Raw genomic sequence first — 10,442 nt, forward strand, 5'->3', positions numbered from 1 at the left:
GTTTATCTTGCTCTCACGTGATTTCTTGCTTTAGCAACTTGTCTTTTTCATAGCGGTTGCTATACATATTCAAATGGAGTAAAATTTGTACAGTAGAATATTGATAGGATATGTGAGCCACTGTAATTTTTGTAGAATTTATTGTATACTTTTGGTATATGTTCATTAAGTCACCCTGTTATCTAAAATAAATTAAGAAATGCATTAAAAGAATTTAATTGGACATGGACACTAGGTTTTCTGGTGTTCTTTAGTCATGTGGGAAATGTTGGTAAAGTTGGTTTTGCCTAATTATGTGTTTGCAATATAAGTTAATATTTATTTTCTTGCAAATGTGGGTTTTGGACAGATCTGGGAACTTAGCAAAGTTCTTCATGATAATGTGCTTTGTTGTGAAACTTGTTTATACAAAAGTTGTAGATAATTCATATATCTATCTTCTATTAAAATTTGGTGTCATTTGGCTAAGTAGTTTAAGAGTTACAGCTGTTTAAAGTTGGGTTTCAGAAATGACCGCTTTCTGTCAATTGTAGACCAGTTTCTGTAAATAGATATATTTGACTTAGTTAACTTGAGAATCATGCTAAGATGATTAAAGATGAATTGTAGAAAATTTCATAAGCTTTCCATAATGTCTTCTTTCAAGTCATTTAGATTTGTGTAACTCCAGTTATAGCTAAATCTTGTAGCTGCTGTTTGCATGTCCAGAAATTGGCAGATTCCAATTATAGTGTTTGCTTGTATATTGTTAAGTGTGACTTATGCCTTGAATGATGACTGAGTTAGAGCACCTGAGATCTTGGGAAACTTGTGTCATGCTTGGTGTTGTTGTCTCCGTTTGCCATCTTAGCATGATTGATTGTGTGATGTTTAAGTTAAGCATCGTAAAGTACTTAAGTGTGTTAGTGTAAACTATGCTTGTCTTGCTTGCTATTTTATGATGTGTCTCATGGTACTATTCTTCATATTTATGCACTTGCATATTGCATCTCATCTAGGTATGCTAGATGAACCACGTGAAGGACGTGATGTTGGAGTCAAACCCGAAGACAGTGTTTGATGGATCTATCCCGAAGATGGAAGGACAAAGCGAATGCTAGAACCGGAGATGTTACCAGGATGGTGCAAGCTAACTGAACAGACTTGTGGCGGATCCTAGGCAAGCCTCGGAGCATTATAAGTCTCCTAATTTATAAAAGCAATTCTTTCTATATATGAGTTATATATTGTTGCATTAAGTTGTAGGAGTTGATTGAAACCGTTGATGCATTTATTACTATCCTTGCCTACCTTATTACCTTTTTACCCTGTTAGGTCACGATCGAATAACTGCTTAGCCTTGCTTAGACCGGTAGCGATCGGTGATATCCGGTCACCTACATTATAGGTGGTTACTGAAAGAATTTAGCTATGGAAAGAATGATATCCTGGATTTAACCATGTGTGATGGATAATTGGAGACCGGACAGAAAAAGTTGGAGACAACCAGACAGGGTTCTAGGGTGCTGTTAGTTTCCGTCTGTGTTGATTAAGGACTGACCGTTGTTGGCCCTCGAGTCATATTGAACGCATGCCTTACATTTAGCTGACCGGATAAAGTACCTTCCGACCGCGAAGCTGGGAGATTTTTCGGGCCGAGTAGATTGCCCGCAGCGCACTGTGCGGGAGCAGGTGTGGTAGGACACGGGGGCGAGATGATAAGACCAAAGTGCAGTCGGTCGGCCACTTGGTGAGCTGCAATATCTGTGCGCTGCGCCGCCTCTCAAGGTGGCTCCGACGGTTGTGACCGTGGTGCCCCCTCTGTTGCATTTGTTTCGTGGCGTCTCCCAGGTGAGGCAAGACCATCCCTTGCCAATGTTGCTTTACACCAAATATCCTCTTCTCAGCTATACCATTTGAGAATATGCAGCCATTATTATCACCGTTTGTGTTTTATGCTCTTTTTTTCCTGGGGCATCTTCGTATGTTTTCGTGGATATTGCTTTCTACACTTCGGCTGCGGTTGTCGTGAGCTCAGGGTGGCACAGTTCCAGCCGGTAGGCTCTACGCCTCCTAAGAGCACACATAGTCTTAAACATTTGATTTCATACATTCATGTCTTAATTCGATGAAACTCAAATTTGAATTGGTACTCAAATGGTACATGTTGCTATGTTCTGGTTTCAGAGATACAGGTACAACTACCCCTCAAGTTGTCTTTCTGTTTACGGCTGTGCCGAGATTATAAATCGGCATTTATCTAGATGTTTGAGTTGCTTTATAGAATAGTTTTCTCATTGATATATTTGTCTACAGATAGAGTACCTTTTATACCTCAGGTTTGTAGTAGGAAGGTAGCATGCTCTTCTGCATTATGAAACAATTATATTAAATTTTATTAATAGTAATATACTTGACTAGATAAATGGATGAGTGTCTCACTGTCTCCTTCCAAGGTGACTTCGATAATGAGATTTAAAATGTTGACCTGTTTATACATTTTTGCCATTATGCTTAATATGTGTTGTATTATTGGTCTATTTTTTCAGTTAAATGTTGAGCCACTGGGTGCATCTTGTCATGCATGCCATATTTTTGTGATATTCTTTACGCACCAGACTGTTGTAAATGCCTACCTTCCAATTAATGGCAGAAATGTATCATCTAGTTGACCAATGGGCTTAGTAATAATGAACTACGGAAATCCAAAGAATGAGAGTCTTGTTATTTATGTTTGCTACCTATAATAAAGGAAGATCTTATGGTATACGTACTCACTAATCAACTCTCGTTTTGTGCAGACTGTGCCAGTTAACCCAAAACCTTTCCTGAACAACCTGACAAGAACCCTATTATTGTCAAACTCAAGTGGGGTATGGAGTACAGAGGTAATATCTCCTTTTTTATATTCAGTTTGAACCGAAACATTTTATTTTCCAGATACTGCCCCTGCTCTTAATCAAACTGAAAAACTTTTATTATACATTCCCAGCTTATCTTGCTTCGGTGGACTCCTATATGAATCTCCAGGTACTAATTTGACAGTTTGCCTGTCATACTATTAGAGTGGTCGTCTATTGAATACTTTTTAGATGAATAGCTAATCATCAGTTGGGTCTAAATGACATACAAAATTCATTGCTGCCTTTTTTTCTACTGTGTGTAGCTTGCCAACACTGAGGAGTACATTGATGGGCAATTCTCTGGAAACCTGGGACAGATTCTAATCAGGTAATGTTTCTTGTTCCTTTCTTTCCAACTTATGTCAAGTAGTAGTGTTTTGTAATAAATCTAGATATAGAACTGGGAAAAGCTTGCATACATCCTGTCATCCTGCTGCCCAATTCCAACTTCCGATACTTGGAAAGTACTATGCTAGTGTTGATCAAGTTACATGTTAAGGAAGGCTAGGGCTTCTTCAAAACTTAAATTGGTATGAACTGGATCTTCGGTCGATAGTATCTGATCAAACTAGGCCCTGTTGCATTGCATAATCATTTGGCCCCTGTATGATTTAGTTTTATGTTTCTACATCTACATATAGGTGCAACAGCGTTCTGTATCTCCTAGCCATTCCACAGGATGCAGAGATAGAGGATGCAGAGTGAGAAGATGCGATCCATGTTAGATTGATAAATGTAATATGATTCTGACATGTATGTTTGAATATGCCAGTGACAACTACACCTACCGGATCCGAGCTTATGATCTTTTGAGTGATGAAACATGATGACAGTAGGGCTTGAGGTGCTGTTCAAACTACTTTCAGTTAGACAATGCTGCCATTCAACTGAATGTGAGGGGTATCAGATTTATTGAACAACTCTTGCCTCGTTGCCTACTACCATAGATTATCTGAATGTGAAGTATGATGAGGCTCAAGGTATGCTAATTATTGTGCTCCAACCTTTCGTTTTTTGTACCTGACATATCTACATTTGACTCCTAATATTGTTTCCATGCAAAGATTAAACATATTTTTCCCCTGCGCCTTAACCACGTGATTTGCCGGCGCACGCGATGGCGCGCGTGATGGACTAGTATATGTATATTTGTAGCGGTCAGATTCAAATTTGAATTATATATATATATATAGTCAGATTTGAATTTGAATTATTTATTTATTTTGCTGGAAAATCCACTGTAGGGGTGGTTCTTGATTGAACCGCCCTTACAAATACACACAGCAGGGGCGGCTGGTGATACAGCCGCCCTTACAGAAGTCCACTACAGGGGCGGCTGATATTACCAGCCACCCCTACAGAGGGCACTGTAGGGGCGGCTAAAAACACCAGCCGCCCCTAAAGAGGGCACTGCAGGGGCGGTCAGGAAACCGCCCCTACAGAGGCACCCTCTGTAGGAACACCCTATGAAGGGCGGCTGGCGCAACCGCCCCTACAGAGGCTCTAGAGCCGCCCCTACAGTTAACTTCTGTAGTAGTGGGTGGCCGGTGAACCAAGTCGCCAAAGATGCATTGAAGAGAAGGATCCAAAGTTAGTCGCCTCTATAAATGCATCTTCAAAGGCACCACCTCTGAAAATGCTGGGATCTTCAAAGGCACCGCCTCTGAAAATACTGGGATTTGTAGAAGGGACCGATAAGCCAACCGTCGGAAAAGATCCATTTATAGAGGCGGCTCTGAATATCATTTGTAGAGACGACTATATATGGAGTTGTATTTGCAAATGCTCCAGGATATATGTAGCAGCTCTTTCTTTCTCCTCGAGAAATTTACTATAAGTCGAGGAGGAAAGAAGAGGGCCTTGGACTACTGTAACACCCTCGGTGTTACGCCCTAAACAAACTACTAAACCCTGTCATGAACATCATGTTTATATGATAATGCATGTGATAGAATATGTAGATAAATTTCTTGTAACCTAAAATGACCAATAAAAATGTTAAATAAAAATTGATTCAAATGCTCATGTTATGTCAAGTAGGGTTAAAAACTAATTTTTATTGAGCAAAAATATTATAGAACATGTGTGCGACACCTAAATAAAGTTTGAAGTACAAACTTTGTAGATGGCAATAAAATCCTTGCTGTTGAAAAATAACTTCGCTAGCTAATGCTTCTAATGGCCTAGAAATGGAACTTGAAATTGAATTCAGCCCAAGACTTAGAAGATTCTTTAAGTTTTTGACAGCAAGACAATGCCATGTTTGTGGATTTATCTTGCGAAATTGAGTTAAGAGGTGGTGACGTGTTTTAGCCCGGATTGGTAGCCTAATAGACACTCTTTAGCATAGTGAAGGCGGTTTAGTGTCAACCTCAACGGTTTAGTTGCTATCGTTGCCTTAAAATTCGTGCACGACACGGTCTCGGGCTGGTTGACCGCATGGGTGCGGTCACCACGCTCGGGCGCACGGCGTGTGGCCGGCTGAGGCTGCTTCCGGCTTGTCCATGGCTTGGCTGTGGCCTAGCGTTGTAGGCCGCTGCATTGCTGCACCCCTCACCACCGCGCGCGCTGCAGCCTTGCCGAGCTACAGGGCGTAGCCACTGCCGCCCTTGGCCGCTGCCGTGCAGTGCTGCGGTTCACCGTGACGCCGTGCTGCGCTGCTGCTGCTCGCCTTGTCACCGTGCGCACGTGGGCTATCCCGGTTGCCTCGCGACGTCGCCTCACCTTAATGGCGTTGCGGCCGCGCATGCCATGCCCCCACCTGCCACGTAGCGAGGTCTGGCCATGTTGTCATGTAGCGAGTGCGCAGATTGCTGCCTCGGGTCCAGCTGACCGCTTGCCACCAAGGTGAGGACGGCTAGAGCTTAGACCCATCCCCTCTCCCTGCCGCCTCTACCGTCAGAGCCGTGCCCTCGTAATCAGCCAGGGAGAGTTCATCTCAATCCGATTCAATGCGTCCACGGCCTCGTCATTAAGTCCTCTAGCTGCCTGACCCCACCCAGCCTTGAAGCAGGGCACGACCAAGGTCCAATTTGGGTTTTCCCCACCGCCAGGCCGGTAAGGCCATGATCGGCAGGTGCCGATGGTAGCCCTCCTACCGCTGCCCCAATCCAATTCGAGTGCACCACTAGCTTCGCCTTGCCTCCCTCTCCACCTTGCGCATGCCAGAGGAACCGCTACCGCCTCTCCGTCGCCGTTGACGCGACCACACCACCATGGTGCCCCACCGCACAGCTCGGCCGCACGTGGCCACCCCTCCTCCGCCATCCTCCACTCCAACCATCACCTTGTCCTGGCCCATGGTAGCCTCCTGATGCTCACGTGCTAGCCAGTTAGGTCCATAGCAGCCCTAGCTCACCGGAGTAGGTGCACCACCGCCGTGGACGGCCGTGCGTCGCTGCAGCTCACTCCAGCGCGTATCGCTGCCCCGTGTTGCTGCTTGGTGTAGGCGGTTGGACCGTAGTCGAAGGTCGGCCCAACCGATGGACCAACGCGAGCCTCTGGTGGCCCACTGCGGACCAACATGAGTCACTGGGGGTGCACGTGGGTGAATTAGGGAAAGGTCATGGGGTTAAGTGAGAATGTCTGTGAGAGGGGGAAATAGTATTAGGACTTCGGTGTGATTTGGGAGGAAACCGAGGATGTGGTTACAAAGGCGCCAGCGCGCGAGCGCCTCGCGCGTGGGCCGGCCTCCCGTGGGCCACGGAAGCTGGCCGCTGCGCACGCGCTGGGCTGCGCGGGCCGCGTAGGAGATTCGCTTTTTGTTTTTCTAAGGAATTAGAAATAGTTTTCTAATTTAATTTCTGAGCTGATTTTTGGTAATTAATATAAAATCATGTAGGTGTCCAAAAATTATGAACAAATTTTATTAGGTTCCTAAAATTGTGCTCTATTTGTTGGCGTATTTAGTTCATGTTTGTATGTGTTGACATCAGGAGCTATTAAATTATTTGAGAATGCTTAATAATATTAAGTTAATTATTGTAGGAATTTTTGTGGTAAATTGGTGATAGCTTTAGTCCTGAAATTTTTATAGTAGCTTAACTGTATTATTATGTGCTCACTGTAATTTTTGTAGCCTTAGAATAGACTCAGCAGTAGGGTAGTTAAATGTTCTTTGTTTCAATGTGCATTAAATCTTTAGTAGGAATAAAAATGTATCTTTAATTTGCAAAGCCAAGTGTTTGTTAGTTGAACCCAACACTTTGCTTGATGAAGATGGTAGTTAGCTTTGTACCTTAGTCATTAGAGCTAGCTTAGTAGCTTAGTATACGTATTCTTAGTTTGAGAGTTGCTGTTGACTAAATGCTAAGTGTTGCATCATCATCGCATGCATGTAAACAACGAGTTGGCAGAGATCATGACCATCGACGATCACGAGTTCGAGGAGATCATTGAGGAGTACGAGGAGGAAATTCTCATGCAGAAGGAGGTCCTGGAATCGCCACTGACTGACTCAGCTGACACCGCGCCTGCCCAAGGCAAGCCCTGGTGCATAACCTCTATTTTATAATTCATCGTATATATATGTGTTGTGCATTTATGTTACAGGATTTTTATAGGAACCACATGCATAGATATACCTGTCCTATGAGTCCTACTATATGTTCGAGTAGCTGCTATGCTTAGGTTTTTGGTAGCGTGAGTAACCTACCGTTGCTCATAATAGGGCATTATTATTACTCTCATAATAAAATGATGAAAGGAAAAATGGAGACCGGGCAAGGATATGATATGGGTATTGGTGGGTGTAACAGGTTGTGTCCCACGGCCAACGGGGCTTAGCTTGGTTACACTGTTTTCCCTATTCATGTCGATTAAGGACCGTCCATTGCTATGGATGCTAGTCAGGTCACAGACTTATTATCCTGAGCACATACTTGCTTATGGGAGCGGGAAGGCTTGTTACACTCTTGTTGTGGGTTTTGGCTCTTTTCGGACCGACTGATTGGAGGCGGAGAAAGGTGGAGGTCTAAGCACCATATTGAGACCGGGTCTCAAGTGTGGGGGCTTGGAGTCCAAGTTTGGACAGGGAGCTGGACCTCATGATAGGAGTAGAATGGGTTGGTCTTGTTTGTGCCTGGGGTACAAACATGGCATGTGTTTTGGGGTACCCAACTGGGATACACTGGTTCATGAATCGCCGTTTTTGTGAGACGGTACACCTTGACTATGTTCTAGCACCGTAGTAAGAACTAGAAGATGAAAGATGGTGAAATAGTTCTGATTGCTTAACCCTTGCTTGAAAGTAGAACATGTGCTTACCTAGAATGGTTAGCTAATGAAGTAATCATGACTGCTAAAAAAACTTGACTGTAAGGATGAACTATTAGTAATGCTTTCCGCAAATAAAAAGAAAACAGCAAACCTTACTGCCTATCATACCATTGGAGTCAGGAAACTATTCCCACTAATCGGGTAAGTCTTGCGAGTACATTGTGTACTCAGGGTTTATTTACCCCTGTTGTAGGTGCAGCTTGAGGAGTAGCTCTTATGTGGAGGATTCTTCTGGTGGGCACAGACGGATCCTTGTATCGTTTTCGCTAAATGTTTATTTTCATTCCGTTGTTTAATTATGGCACTCTGAACTCTAGTATTGTAATAAATAATTTCCAAGAACACTTATTATATGAAATGGACTAAGTGTTGTAAGCTCGTACTCATTATTGGATTCTGGATGTAAAATGTGGATTGTTTTGAGTTCTTTATTGGGGTGTGCTCGATGGAACTGTCTGATGTAGCTAACTCTCGGAGTGCTTAGTGTCTAGCGGAAGACGAGCACCTCTGAAAGCGTGTTATTTCGGACGATTCTGCCACAACTACCTCCCAAAAATTACAAATCTAAGGTGGGATGGTTTTGGTTTTGATTACTATCATGGGTTTGATTCCGTGTCAGTAATCTAACGATATGAACGTGGTTGATGCATGGGCCTTTGGTGGTTTAGCACTCAAGACACGACAAATTATCCTAGTTAGAACGTCTAAGCCCTATGTACAACAGTGGTGTTCTTCATATTAGAATGCTCAAATCAAGTTTTTACAATAGAGAGAGAGGGTGGTAGGAGAGCACTATGCTACTGATCTAGGGTTTGGTGAGTTCTGATTAGTTCGGTCCCTTCTACAGGAAGCATGATTTTGGAGGGTTTCTAGGGTTCCATGTCCTAATCTTCGGTTAGTGGGGCGTCGGGCACCGTCCCTCGTCAATTGGTCACGTAGGGCTTGTTTGGCTTACTATAACAGGCTTCCACACCAGAGCTCCGACCACGCCACAAGTGTGGTGCACAAAAATAGCACCACACTTTAGGCAAGTTATGGCAAGCAAAATGAACCATCGGTGCCTAAGCAGTGGTGTGGCATGCCACATCTTTAACTACGAACCAAACATTAGCTAAAGTTAAGTGAAATGATGCATGGTGACCTGTGGCAAACTCTAGTAACGAGCAAAAAATCCCCCTAGTGTCGTTTACACGCCACAGTAGCCTATGCCATGTAAACGCTAAAGGTGGCTACTAGTAACCACACGTGTAGCCACAATCACCAACGTCGTGTTTTACACTACAGGTGCCCGAGTGCGGCACCAAACTGCATAATGGTCATGCGGCTAGGCAATTTTCTTAAGAATTCCATCCTGCTCGGCGCCTATCCGCGGAGAGAAACAAATGTTTAGGGCGTGTTTGGTAGGGTGCATACGGGCAACACTGCATCTAGCCATGCATATACGCACAGAAAGTTGCCTGTTTGGGTGCTGGAATCTTCAATTAAACCCTGGCTCTAGGCATGTAGAGGATCGCTACATGCAGCATCCAACGGTGCACCCAGATCGAGCGTATCCACCGGTCCTGGCTCCCCACGTGTAGCTGTACAGTGCAAGGGATCCACACATCATAGGCACGTTCATTCTAATACATACAACTAAACACTGTCGTAGCATCTTGTATCCGCTCATGCCCTCAGATTTAGCCCACCAAATATAGACTCAACTCAACTTGCATCCACAAGTGTAACTAAGCAAACACTTATCTTCTAAAAAATATGGATGGCCACAGCCTGCATCCACTCATCCTGAGTATATGATGCAATCCTCATCCGACAGCCAAACACACTCTTATGATTGCCGCATCTCACAACCACTTGCACACCAAGCTTCAAAGCCAAACTAACCACAGCGGTAAAGATGCACACATCACACATGACACATATTATAAATATGCACAATATCCGTCCAAACCACCCCGCTGTATGATATGTGCGGCGTGTTTGTTTACTACTGATCCCTCCATTAGCCCTCCTAATGATGGCCATTCTCGTTTGCTAATGGCGCCGCGTGCCAATGATGAGGGATGCTGGGATGAGTTGTTGCGCTAGCTTGATTTCACAGGAGAGCGAGTCAACGAGCGCTGGGGACGTGTAAAGATCAAAGAAGGGGGCACGCCATTATTATGAAAGAGGCGATTATATATGGCCATGCAGCCCGAGGCCGTCGGCCTTGCCCAAGGCCTGTTTTTTTTTATCGGGCCCAAGCCCGGCCCGGCCTGACAGCTAGCGGGCCTGGCCTGGCAT

General features: G+C 44.2%; 1 pseudogene; it reads left to right on the forward strand.

Moving 5' to 3' along the window:
* The first annotated feature begins 2,567 nt into the window (after nucleotides 1-2,567).
* Nucleotides 2,568-3,774, forward strand: LOC136531079 (probable small nuclear ribonucleoprotein F; annotated as a pseudogene).
* Nucleotides 3,775-10,442: the final 6,668 nt, after the last annotated feature.

The sequence above is a fragment of the Miscanthus floridulus genome, unplaced genomic scaffold (assembly GCF_019320115.1).
Source record: "Miscanthus floridulus cultivar M001 unplaced genomic scaffold, ASM1932011v1 fs_275_4, whole genome shotgun sequence".
Lineage (NCBI taxonomy): Eukaryota > Viridiplantae > Streptophyta > Magnoliopsida > Poales > Poaceae > Miscanthus > Miscanthus floridulus.